Source organism: Sapajus apella, unplaced genomic scaffold (assembly GCF_009761245.1).
Source record: "Sapajus apella isolate SASKATOON/1434 unplaced genomic scaffold, GSC_monkey_1.0 scaffold63, whole genome shotgun sequence".
NCBI classification, from domain to species: Eukaryota; Metazoa; Chordata; class Mammalia; order Primates; family Cebidae; genus Sapajus; species Sapajus apella.
In genome coordinates, this window is record NW_022437003.1 from 836,982 (window position 1) to 850,475 (window position 13,494).

General features: G+C 37.0%; 1 non-coding gene across 1 annotated transcript; it reads right to left on the minus strand.

Annotated features, from left to right (window-relative positions):
* Positions 1–8,208: 8,208 nt before the first annotated feature.
* On the minus strand, positions 8,209–8,312 carry LOC116529871. The gene has a single exon (XR_004259719.1). It is a non-coding gene; the product is annotated as a small nucleolar RNA SNORD46 (small nucleolar RNA).
* Between the last annotated feature and the right edge of the window lie 5,182 nt (positions 8,313–13,494).

The following is a 13,494-nucleotide window of genomic DNA, read 5'->3' on the forward strand; positions in this document are numbered from 1 at the left end:
TAATAACACTGTAGAAAATTGATGTATTTTTTCTCAACATGATTTTAGTACTTTCCACAAATAGGAAGTGTAAACAGAGATGATAATGTAACAGCGTTTGAAAGAGAGAATGACGCAAGGAGATAGTGATCTGGGAGCCTGAATTATATGCAGGGCACTTTATCTTTCTAGTGTAAAATCTAAATTGTGCTTTCTACTACTAGGCTTACTTTTTCAAATGAGATGGTATAAAGCAGTGTGGCCTATAAGCAACCATGTTGGGTTACTAGGCAAATAGACCAATTGGTCTTTTTAAAAATTACTTAAAAACATTTTTTTTGTGAGATGGAGTCCTTGTGGCCCAGGCTGGAGTGTAGTGGCCGATCTTGGCTTACTGCAACCTCTGCCTCTGGGGTTCAAGCACCTGAGACTACCCAGTAGCTGGGATTACAGGTGCCCGCCACCGTGCCTGTCTAATTTTTGTGTTTTTTGTAGAGATGTATGTTTCATCATTTTGACCAGGCTGGTCTCAAGCTCCTGACCTCAGGTGATCTGCCTTCCTGGCCTTCCCAAAATGTTGGGATTACAGGCGTGAGCCACCGTACCTGGCCCCAATAGATCTTTTAATATTAAATTTGTGCACTATTACTGGGTCTGGAGTTAATGATTTCAAATAGTTGATAAAAGTAAATGATTAAATGTAAGAAATTATAACTGATTATCAAGGTGATTCTTTTTTCTTTCTTCAATGGAGAGTTTCTCTCTTTCTCTTTCCTTCTTTAATAAAAATATATGTCTTTTTTTCCTGTCCTTTTCTTCATTATATTATGAAGCTTAGGTTTTAGGAAACTCCTAAAGAGTCATTTTAATGAAACACAACATTGATATTTTACATGAGAATTGCCTTTGGTATTTTAAGTATACTTTAAGAAGGTCACTGTAACCGTGGCAAAAAACCTTAAAATTGGGGACATATTCATTCCTTGTGTGTGCCTATTTTACTACCTGTGGACAAGATATAATTGTGACCTATTTTGAGGGAATGAATAACAACTTACCACTTTAAGACACTTTGCAAACATGTTACAAAAAAAAACCAGGTATTTAGCTGAGGAAGAAATCATCCGCTGGGAATTAAAATTGTGGGTGTCGCTTCAGAGATGACTTTAACATAAATACTAAAAGTTCATTCACATCACAAATGTGGCAGTTTTCTCTGTGGAGAATGGTGGCCTCTGTGGCATACTAGCTCCTCCAATTAAGTGAGACCCTTTGACAGACCTGGGATCGTTGCTGTGAGTTTGACAGCCGAGATCTTGGTTAGGCTTCATGTACTGTTTCTAGAGAGGTTGCTATGAAAAACTTAGGATGCTTTTATGTGATAACCAATATAATGCTTTAAGATGCTAATTCTTTGTGATGCTACATACTTTTTTTTATATTTTATGAAACTACTTAGTTAAACTTACCTGGATTTTAAGACACTTGTAAACAACTAGTTTGTTAGTAAACTTGGGGCATTAAGAGTTTTACAGAGCAAATAAAGAAGATTTTGACGAAAGTCATTTTAAGGATGTTTTACCTGGGTTAGCGTCTGTTAAAATAGCTATTGAGTGCCCAATGACTTCTAGTTATAAAATATGATACTATGACCATAAAATAACTTTTTGCTTGTTACTCTTCTCTATGACCTCAGAAATACTTTATATTTCAAGGTTTTTTTTCATGTTTTTTTGGGGAATGTTAGTATGCCACACTCATAGGAAGAGTGTGATACTGTCATGCCTCCTGTTTTATTGTGTGAAGACAGAACCATCCCGTACATACGTGGCTCAGAGTGAGATATCTCTCTATGTTCACAGTTGTGAACGCATATTAATATGGTATTATTCGTGCTAACTCTTCCAGTTTATAGCTCATAAACTAACATCTTCAACATTTTAATTGAGCGACCTACCTTATATGCAAAGAATAAAGTTTATTCACCTAGAAAAAAATCTGTGTATTTGAAATAATGGCTGCAAGACAACAGGAAGTTTTCTTTCATTTTTTGTTCAACAAATGGCGAAAGCAGAGTTTAAAAAGTAGATTAATTGCTGAACAGAAAGCATCGCAGTGAAACGCTTGCCAATCTGAAAAGAAATAACGCATATAGACATAGATATGTATCAAATACTTACATAGATACACTCACACACTTTAAAACATTAAAAAGGCCTCCTGAGGCTTGGTGTTACTAATAAAATAAGGCTCTTTTGGGTGAGGCTGAGAGAAGTGATGAGTTAAAACCATGACTTCAGCTTTACTCTAAGAATGGGTCCAAATGAATTCTCTGCAGTTTAATCAGCTTGAACCATATAGTTTAATTGTGTTTCATTTATTGTCACTAATGCAGTGTCATATGGAAAAAGGGAATGACTGTAGTCATTCTTAGAAGAATTTTTGAGAAAGCCTGTTTTGTCTTTTGCTTCAGTGTTTTTTCTTTTGTCTTAAATCTTTAATATATACAGTGATAATGGGTGTTTGTTGATGTAAGCAAAGATTCAATTGAGCTCATTGTTTTTATATGACTTAGTATTTTTAGAATGTCTCTGTAAGAAAAATTATTTGTGTTTTGATCAAACTATGAGCATTTAGGTTTTTACTTCTGTATCAGTGTACGCTCTAAAATGCAGAAGTTTACTGTTCGATCTTTTGAGTAAATAGACCTACATTTTATATAATTAAAATGTGTTTAGATGGTTTATTACTTGTTTAGGATGTTATGTAGCTAATATTGCATGTATTAATCCTTTTTATGGCTTTTCACAAACACAATGGAAACATTTTTTACTTAAAACCATGTAGAAATTCAGCACATTAAAAGATACTTCTATTTCTGTTTGGCATGTATATTAAGCTTCATTATGTAAAGAATTTTTTTTTTTACAGTTTCACATACATGTTGTTTATTTGATAAAATTTTAGGTATATTCAAAATGTCACCATTATTTCTTTTATGGAATAGTTTTATAGAAACATAGGTCCAGAATTTTTGTGATAAAGAAAGGTATATTTAAAAACAGAATAGATTACACACATTACATGCATTTTGTATACATATATCTATAGGAATCAATTTACAATTGGACAAAAATTCTGCTTTAGTTTGTGGATATTCACTGCTTTCATTCTATTTTTTGAAATAGTTTTGTTATTTTCTCTATGTTTGAGAAACCAAAGTAGTTAAGCACAAGCATTTTGTTTAATTGACATGTAATAATAAAAAAGTGTGATTGGATCCCATGACTAAGGAGTGTACGTTAATGTATTTCTTGTGCACATGACTGGTTTGTTATTCCATAAGAGTAAAAAAAAACAAAAAAAACAAAAAAAACAAAAAAAACCAAGTCTCTGCCTAAATTGCCACAGTCAGATCTCTCTAGACTGCATGGTTAATTGACATTAGAAACTTTCCACCACCACCAATGTCATTTCTACAAGGTATTGTAAAATTGCTGGCATGTGTTTGTTGTGAAACACTTATTTATGAAAGTAAACAAACAGATTTCCTGCAGGTTTCCAAGTGTTTTTTCTTCCCCCTAGTGGGACTGTAGTCTATTAAATCTTTGCATAGGATTCTCAGATGCCCTCATAATCAAATTCAATCATTCATTAAAAAAATAAATGATGTCAGATGTCCTACACTTCCTTCACTTTTGGTTGATTTAACAAATTCGTTGCTTTAGTGGTAACAGAAATCATTTTAAAAATGCAAAGACAAATACACATTAAATTCAAAGCTAGATGAAGCAGCTCCCATCCATTATACTATATTTGTTCTCTTTGGCTACAGATAACTGATAGGATTGTCCCGGTTCTTTTTTAATTTCTGGCTGCTAATTTAGTGGCTTCTCTTAACTCCTTCAATCTGCAGGATTTCCCTAAGCAATCTCATTCACAATCACGATCTTAACAGCTGCCTATGTGTTTTTGATTCCCAAATCTATGTCTCTAGGTCAAGGTTCTCTCTCAGAGCTGCAGACCTATGTCCACAACACTCACTTAGATATCCCATAGTTACTTCCAACTCAAATGTTCTCTGCTCTTGAACAGATATGTCTGTTCCTACGTTGCCCATCCTGATTAATGATGCTAGTCGCCCCCCTACCTAGAAACCTGAGAGTCATCTTAAACGATCGCCATCCTTTCACTCCTCATGTCATTAAGTTCGACTTCTTTATCTGATAACAAAAAATTCTGAGAAATATTGCTTCATTGTTTACTAATAGGCACTTTCCTGATCTTGTTTACTGGCCATAAGGGTTCCCCTTCATTTGCTTAGCTCACTTTTTCTACTGTGTTGTAGACTTTTTGCTATTGTTGGAAGGACTTCTTTAAATATCGTTTATAACCTTTGCTGATCATAGGCTCTCCAAATATCTCTGCCAGTTTATGGTTTATCTTTCTTTTTTGCTTTTCTAAAAATGATATTGGTCTAGATAAGTTTTTAATATTAATATAGTCAAATATGTTAACATTTTTCTTGATAGCTTGTTTTATGTGCTTTCTTTAAGAAATCTGAACTCAAGTCAATTTCAGATGTTCTTCTACTTACAGTGGGGTTACATCCTGATAAACGCATTATAGATTGTGAGTCAGAAATGCATTTAATATTCCTAACCTGCCAAATATCATAGCTTAGCCTAGCCTACCTTAAACATGTTCAGATCATGCACATTAGCCTACAGTTGCGCAAAATCATCTAACAGAAAGCCTACTTGATAATAAAATGTTGACTATCTCATATCATTTACTGAATACTGAAAGTAAAAAATAGAATGGTTGTATGGGTACTTGGACTATGGTTTCTATTAAATGCATATGGCTTTTGCACCATCGTAAAGTTAAAAAATTAAATTCCCCTTATACGTTGGGAACTGTCTGTATATTTTTTAATTCTTCCAATGTTTTTAAGTTTTGCTTTTTGCATTTAGGGCTTCATCAATCAGGAGAAAATTCTTGCGTGTGTTGTAGTTACAGATTTAATTGAGCTTTATTCTTTTAATATGATAGCAGGTTGTCTTAGCATTACTTATTGAATAAGCTGTCTTTTCCCCATTGGCTTATAATGGCACCTTAGTCATACACGAAGTTCCCATGTGTTTTAGGAAAGTTGTTGGCCCAAGTTTGGAGGAAAATCCAATTGCAGACTGAATTGTGATCCCACTCCCCTCCTCCCAATTCATGTGTTGAAGTCCCAACCCCAGCGTGACTGTACTTGGAGATAAGGCCTTTATAGAAGTAATTAGCAATGGCTTCTTGGCCTTTTGGCTAAGATGAAGGATACTGCAGAGGTAATAAATGTTAAGGGAGGTCTTAAGTGTGGGACCCTAATCCAGTAGGACTGGGTGTTCGTATGAGGAGAGAAAGAGACCCCAGAGCTCCCTCTCTTTTCACCATGTGAAGACAGCTACCTACAAGCGGGGAAGAGAGCCTTCCTCAGAAACCACATCTGCTGGCACCTTAACCTTGGACTTCCAGCCGCCGGACAGGTAAGAATATAAACACCTGTTGTTTAAGGCAGCTGGTCTGTGTTATTTTGTTATGACAGACTAATACAAATTCCTTCTCCTTGCCAGGTCTTTGATGATATAATAAGCTCCTTTTCTGTTGTCATTGTCAGTGAGTAGACAAGAGAAGGTATTAGTTCAGAAGGGTTTTCCATAAATTCCTTTTGTTTCCTACTCAAGACAACATTAAGTTCTTATCGTATATTATTCGTACTGATTTCTTAGTCTTCTGGCGATAATCTCCCTTCTTCAGAAGGGTATTGGAACTGGTAGCAATGGGGAGTGGGGAGGGTGATGCAAAGAAGCGCTTGGGGTCAAGTCAGATACAATCTGGACACTGCTCCTCCGCCTCCTGGTGACTGTCACTTTCTTTTTTATTCAGGCTGGCTGACAGTTCAGATACAATGAGAAGCATATCTCATTTAAGATACTGAAGGGCAGAGTTTCTAATAAAAACATTAGAAAACATTGACAAGCGTGCAAAAAATGCTCATGACAATGTGCAATATAAAACGGCATGCAGTGTTTCATGCTGTATTCCCGCCTTCTCATGGAACTTTTAGATATGATCTCTTGGGATGAGAATGACCTCTTAGGAGAAGTCTTCAGGGTAGCCAGCTGTCCTTATGATAGCTTATTAAATTTCCTATATTCCAAGGTGAAAGAAATATTGTTTATGGCAAATGACCTGTAGGGGAGGGTTTGTCTGTAGATTCCCTGGTCTGATGGTCTCTTTCCATTCTGTTTTATTGGGCTCCCAATACCAAAACTGTACATTTAAATTACTATAGGTTTATAATAAAAAGTGATGTTTGGCTGAGCGAATCTCTGTACTCCGTTCAAAAATATGTTGGCTCTTTACTGTTTCATATAAACTTATAGGATCAACTGTCAGATTCTGCAAAGAAACTGCTTGAGATTTTGATTAGAAATGCTTAGGTGTTTATAATATTAAGATGTCTTATCTATAAATTTAAAACATCAATTAATCCAGGTCTTTAAAAAATCCTTCCAAAAATTTATATGGTTTTATTATAAAGGTCTTGAACTTGAGTCTTTTAACATATTTACTTTTAGATATATTATAGTTCTGTGGCTATTGTAAATGGGATAATTGAAAAATGTTTTCCAATTGTTAATAATAAATATGTTTATTATTGGAATGTTGTTGATTTCTCTAAGTTGATCTTGTATTCAGCACCTTACTGAACTTATTAGAAGTGGTTTGGAGTTTCTGTAGGACTTTAAAGAAGACTGTAATGTTATCTGCAAAAGTAACATTTGTTTTTTTCCTGTTTCAATCCTTAAAATTATTACTTATTTTTCTTACTGAACAAACTATAACCACTAGTACATATTGAATGGAAGCAGCCATGGCAGATATTTTTGTCTTCCATTAACATGAAGGGAATGCTTCTAGTATTTAACAGTAAGTGTGATGTTTGCTTATGTTTCTGGTAGATGTCTTATATCAATGTACTCCTAGTTTTCTAAGAGTTGTTTTTTTTTTGAAAAGTCTGAAGGAGTTTATTTATGAACTATGAATGAATTTTATAAAACTCTGCATCCATTAAGATTCTTAAGCTTCCCCTTTAGTTTTTTAAATGTAAATTACAGTACTTTTTTCTCTAATGTTAAACTGTTCCATTCAGTCTTAAGACAAACAGTAATTGGTTATATATATATTTACATATATATATATTTGTATATTGCATATATATATATATATATATGCAATTTTACATGTTTCCGGATTTGATTTGCTAATATTATTTAGAATTTTTATACCTCAGTTTGTAAATAGAATTGATGCATTTTGATTGTTTTCATATATCCTTTTTTCTGATTAGAGTAGTATGGTTATGGTAGCTTCATAACATAAGGAAGAGGGCTTTTCCTTGTTTTCTACTCATGAAAACATTTCTCAATTTGGGTCATCTCTTTCTTGAGTGTTTGATTACTTATCAAACTGGCTCAGCCTGGTATTGTGTGTGTGTATGTATGTGTATCATTAAAGTAGTTTTTCTTTTTTAAAATTCGATTTCTTTTCTGGTTACCTGTCTATTGAGGTTTTCTGTTTATTGAATTGAATTAGCAATCCATATTTCTTCAAAAAATTGTTGATTTCTTTCATATTTTCAAATTTATTTGCCAAAAGTTATTTAGAGTAGTTTTAGAACTTTTAATAACTCCTGCCTAATGTAGCTTTCTTCATTTCCAATATCGTTTGCATCTGCTTTTCTGTTTTTTGTTCATTATTGCCAGATGTTTGTTTTTATTAATGTTTTCTAAAGCAACACATTTTTTGATCCTCTGTACTATTTATTTTTTCTATTTCCTCATTGCTCTTTTCTAATCACAAATATTTCCTTTCTTCTACTTTCTGTGTGTTTTCTGTAATTCCTTAAGTTGAATGCCTTGCTAGTTACATTTTGGCTTTATTCATTTTAACATGATTTTGAGGCTATGCATTTACTGGTATGTATCACATTAGCTATAACCTCAAATTTTGATGTAATTTTTTTTTATCTGGTCATCCGGCTTTAAATGGATTTTGTAATTTTCTGTTTGTTTGTTGACTCGTGGGGACATGTGTGCTGTTAGTGCTCTACCCAGACCCTGTTTCACCTGGCTGGTGCACGCACCTGTCACATGCTGTGGGTGTTCTTTAACTTTAGCACAGTCACTGTAACTGTGACAAGTCCTTGTGTTGACAAGTGGCACACAGCTGTTCAAGATGGCCACAACCACACCTAGGGATGCTTTTTCTCCACTCTCGAGTGAGTGTTCACTTGCTTCAGAGAATCGCCTGCAGTCAAACAGAAGCTGCCTTGGCCAGGAGGCTTCCTTCTTGCATTAATAGCTTGTAGTCAGCAACAGATTGGCCTAAAAGGAAAAATGTTATCCCTTTGCCGCAAGGTGGGACTAACTGGTGCAGTGTGTGCGCCAGAGTTCCGCACTCTGCATCTGTTTGCTCCAGGGTGGAATCAGGCTGCGTCTTGCAATCGTTTTCATCTGCATCTTGGGCCACATCTTGCTTTATTTTCCCCTCTACCCTGTCCCACTTCTTCTCTCCTTTTATGAACCATCCCTCAATAAATCGTAGAAGAATCCCCATCTCAGTTTTCGCATCTAGGGGACCCAGCCTAAGACAGGGGTATCAGAATAGCTCAAGCTTTGGAAATAGATTTTCAGGATGCAATTCGGGGAATGGATAACTTGGTGGCCTGACAGCAATGGATGTCTCGTCACTGGAGGTAAATGGAGTTTTGAAAGTCTCTGGCAGGTTGTAGCAGTGTGATTGGTAAGATTTTCATCTGTGGCGAACTGGGACAGTTTATAGGTAGGAAAGGGTGCACTAGCTAGTGCAATGCCTGTGGAGTTTGGAGTGTAAACTGAAAAGGGACGCAGGCAGAGCTCAGTCGATTAGAGGTTTATTTTGCTAAGGTTGAGGACGTGCCTGGAAATAGAAACAAAGGTTACTGTAGGATCTGGGACCAGTGCTTTTTCCGTAAAGGATTTTGGAAATTTCAGTATTTAAGGGGAAAGAGCAAGCAAGAGGGAAAAAAAGGGAGGGTAAGCATTAAGATTACAGCCTTATGAGCCTTTGAGTAGCACTCAGTGAATCAACATTTTATGTGCAATTAAAAAGGGAGTAGGGGAAAAAGTCAATTAGGCATTGGTTTTACAGTAAACCTATATTTTACATTATATAAGATAAAGTAAGCATGTGAAATTACAGCTGTCTGTTTGCGAACAAAAGGAAAGCGGGTTTGTTTGTTTGTTTGTTTGTTTTGGTGTGACTCAAGCTTAACTTTCCCTTTGGCATAGTGAATTTGGGGTCCTGAGATTTATTTTTCTTTCACAGGAGGTATGTGGAGAAATAGTAACTGTAAGGCAGATTATGGAATTACATTGCTTTCACTAAGCGCACTTTAAGAATTGAAAAAGAAATGACAGGCACAGATACATACTAATCAACAATTCAATGCCAAGTGTGAAATTCAGAGGACTTCATTGGTAACACTTAAAAGAATACTTCTCCAGGCTGGGCGCGGTGGCTCACGCCTGTAATCCCAGCACTTTGGGAGGCCGAGGTGGGTGGATCACGAGGTCAGGAGATCTAGACCAGCCTGGCCAGTCAACATGGTGAAACCCCGTCTCTATTAAAAATACAAAAACTAGCTAGGCATGGTGGCAGGTGCCTGTAATCCCAGCTACTCAGGAGGCTGAGGCAGGAGAATTCCCTGAACCCGAGAGGCGGAGATTGCAGTGAGCTGAGATTGTGCCATTGCACTCCAGCCTGGGCAACAGAGTGAGACTCCATCGTGCAAACAAACAAAAAGCATATTCAAAAGCACATGGAGCTGAAGATTGGAACTAGGAATTCTCAGCCTAGGTAAGTCTAGATAAGTTGCCTAGGTCAGTTTCACGTCCTTTATGGGGAAGGATTAGAACCCCAGGACTTGGTGTGGGACCGTCAGGGTGGTTGCATTTGAGAACTTGGAACCTCCTCCCCTTTCCTCTAAACGTTTTGTATGTGTGGAAATGACCCACTCTCTTTTGTTGGAAGGTAGAGACCCCTCATTACCTGAAGTCTACGTGGAGGCTTCAAATGGGAGCAGAGCCCACTTACTAGACAATGCTTACTCTCCTGCAAGAAGCAGGGTGGCATGCCTAAAGCTAGTTCTGAGGGTGTCGGATCAACTGGGGAAGAATATGTAACTGGATAAGGAAGAGTTTGTAAATTTGGGGCCGTGCCTTGGTGACATAAGACAACCTCCCAGCAAGGGTCCTGGAAGACAGATCTCAGGTGCTGCTGGGATGGCTCTTGGAAGATTGCCAAAAGCACAGGTCCTAAATAAATGAAGTAGATGCCAGACTGTGATGGCGGACTATGGAGGAAGGGGTCAAAAGGCACATTGATATGAGCATGTGAGAATGAGTCTCCTACGTAAAACAGGGACGTGTTAGGAGAGCTTGCAGGCGCAGCATTGCAAGGTGATCGGTGTGCTGGTGAACACCAGCATGTTAGAGGGTCTCAGTAGTGGCTGTACTTTGTAGGCCAGGGTAGAAAGTAGGAGATGTCATTGGAAAGCTGGTTCTCTAGCAGCAGTAAAGATAACGGGGTGTCCCAGAACAGAACTTAACCATCAGAAGCAAGGTGGGAATTATATTATGGACGGCAATATTGGAATGACAGCCAGAAGGCCGTGACTTGCAGGCTCTGTAAACACAATCAACTGGATATGGTGTTTCAAAGGTAAGATGTATGGGCAGGTGTCAAGGGTGTGCTTAATGTCTGTTATCCAGTGGAGTAAAGAATGGTTAACCAGGTCGGGCGCAGTGGCTCACGCCTGTAATCCCAGCACTTTGCAAGGCCGAGGTGGGTGGATCACGAGATCGGGAGTTCAAGAGCAGCCTGGCCAACGTAGTGAAACCCCAACTCTACAAAAAATACAAAAATTAGCCGGGTGTGGTGGTGTGCACCTGTAATCTCAGCTACTCAGGAGGCTGAGGCAGGAGAATCACTTGAACATGGGAGGCGGAGGTTGCAGTGAGCCGAGGTCATGCCACTGCACTCCAGCCTGGGTGACAGAGTGAGACTCTATCTCAAAAAAAAAAAAAAAGAGAACAGTTAGGCAGAAAGCATAGGTCAGCTGTTCCAATAAACAGTGAAAATCCTTTGCCTGGGTTTCATCCTGAGCTTTTTTTTAGTCAGAACCCATCAAGTGAAGAAGCTGGGTCCCCATGAGGAGGACTCAGACATACCCCGGCATGGGCAGTTTGGTAATTCCCCAAGTTCTTCCCCAAAGGGCCCTACAAGCCAATTCCTTGGATAATTTGTGCACTGACAAAAGAGAAATGTACAGCTTTTCTGAGCGCTGTTGGATTCTTAAAGACCCAAAGTAACACCCGGTCTCCTCTCTTACAGTAGGACATACAAGAATCAGATAGTAAATGGAGTCCTCACCAAAGTCTATAGCACAGTGGGTCCTCTGCATTCACAGACCCAATGAGTGGTCATATTTTTTCAGTCCCAAATGTATAATCACAATCACTATTCTTAGGTGTTGACAGAATCTTCACATATTAGTCCCTATGAACTATTGGTTTCCTTTTTTTTTGTAATCTTAAGCTATCTTCTACTGAAAGGACCTATGAATCATAGAGTGAGAGGTATTATAGTAGAAAAGGCCAAGTAAAAGTCCGTCCCAGGCCAGTAAAATAAAATACCACATATTGAGGGAATGGGAGGTATTAGTGCTATCCTCAAATATTTAAAGGATCCTCAAATATTTAAAGGTAGCAGTCCGGTTACATCGCTGTGTAATTTACTAGTCTGGCTACAGCAAAAACGGAATGGATCATGGTGATAATAATGTACTACCATTATTTAACAAAGTACTAGCCTCAAACACAAGAGCTTGTGTCAGATGCAGGATCTTTATTAGAAAAGACGAACACAGCCGCTGTTCATTTTATTTTATGTGGCTATTGATCTGGCATAGGCGTTCTCAATACCTATCAGGAAGGAGCATCAGAAGCAGTTTGCGTTTCAGTGAGCCAGACAAATACATTCATGATCTGGCTAAAGGGCTATTGTTTTTTTCTTTGGATGTCACTACGACTGTGACAGTGCTTTTTGAGTAGTGTTAGAACAGACATAACTTTTTTCATTCTCTTAGTTTCAACCTTTCTGAGCCATTATGAGAGTATCTCTTGTAAATGGCAAATAACTGGATTTTAAAAATCTAATCTATGAATCATTGTCTTTTATATAGAAAGTTCAATTCATACGTATTTTGATTTCATTCTACTTTATTTTGCTGTTTCTATTTATTTTTCATGGTTTTTTCTCCTAATTCTAGAAAGTTCTCAGATATTATCATTTCAAGTATTACCTCCATCCCATTTCGATTTTTATCTCCTTCTTCAACTCTTTTTAAATACATCGAGGATATTTAGTTCTTTTTCCAAGTTTCAGTCTTTCTTTTACATTTTTATTCATTTATATCTTTATTTTAGGTTATGGGTAATTATTTCAGATCTTTCTTCAGTTCCCTAAATCTTTCCTTAGCTGCATCCAAGCTGCTGTTTTTTTTTTCTTTCTTTTGATTTTTAAGATTAATGACTACAGTTTTCATTTTTCGAAGCTCTATTTGGTTCTCTCAAATTTGGTTTTCTTTTTGTCTGTTTAGAAATCTTGTTTTTTCATTACATTTTCTATTCCTTTTACAGTTTTAATAATTTTGAGAATATTTAAATTTAAATATTCAGTTACAAATACCCACAATTTTACAAATTAATTTTGCTTCCTTGGGTGGCTATTTTCCCATCTGTTGCGTCTGCTGAGCTGCTCTCCTGAGGTTCTTTTGTTTGTATGGCCTGCACATTTTCACTGTGAGCTCGTCTTTGGATTCTTTGCTTGCATGAGACCATTTATACTCTGGGTTGTAGAAGTCTTTCTGGAGAGGTTTCACATTTCCTTTTGCCAGTGTCCTAGAGTTTCATGGTTCTTAGACCAATATTATGTCTATTCTTTTGATTTTGGGGTCCTAAAGTACTTGGGTAGTGTATGTTTGAGACTTGCATGTTGTAGAATTGGATTTTGACTTTTTACAGTTTTTTTTTTTTTTTAAACTACCAAGAGGCTATGGTGGATAGCAAGAAGTCTTGTTTCCATGCTATTTCTAGGAGCCTAGGAGAGTATGCGGTTTCTAATTCCCCATTCCTAAAGTGGCTGTTGCATGAGAGAACCTATTTTAGGGAAAGGTCTCATTTTCTTTTTTGTCCCCTTTTTAAAAAACCTGCATTAAGGTATTTATTAAAAACCCACAACTAACATTACATTTGATGGTGAGAGTGTGTTTTAGTCCTCAGATGAGACACAGCATACTGTCCTATCACACCAGTTCTTGCTCCTTAGTTCAATGCAAAATATCAAATAACAGCCAGAAAT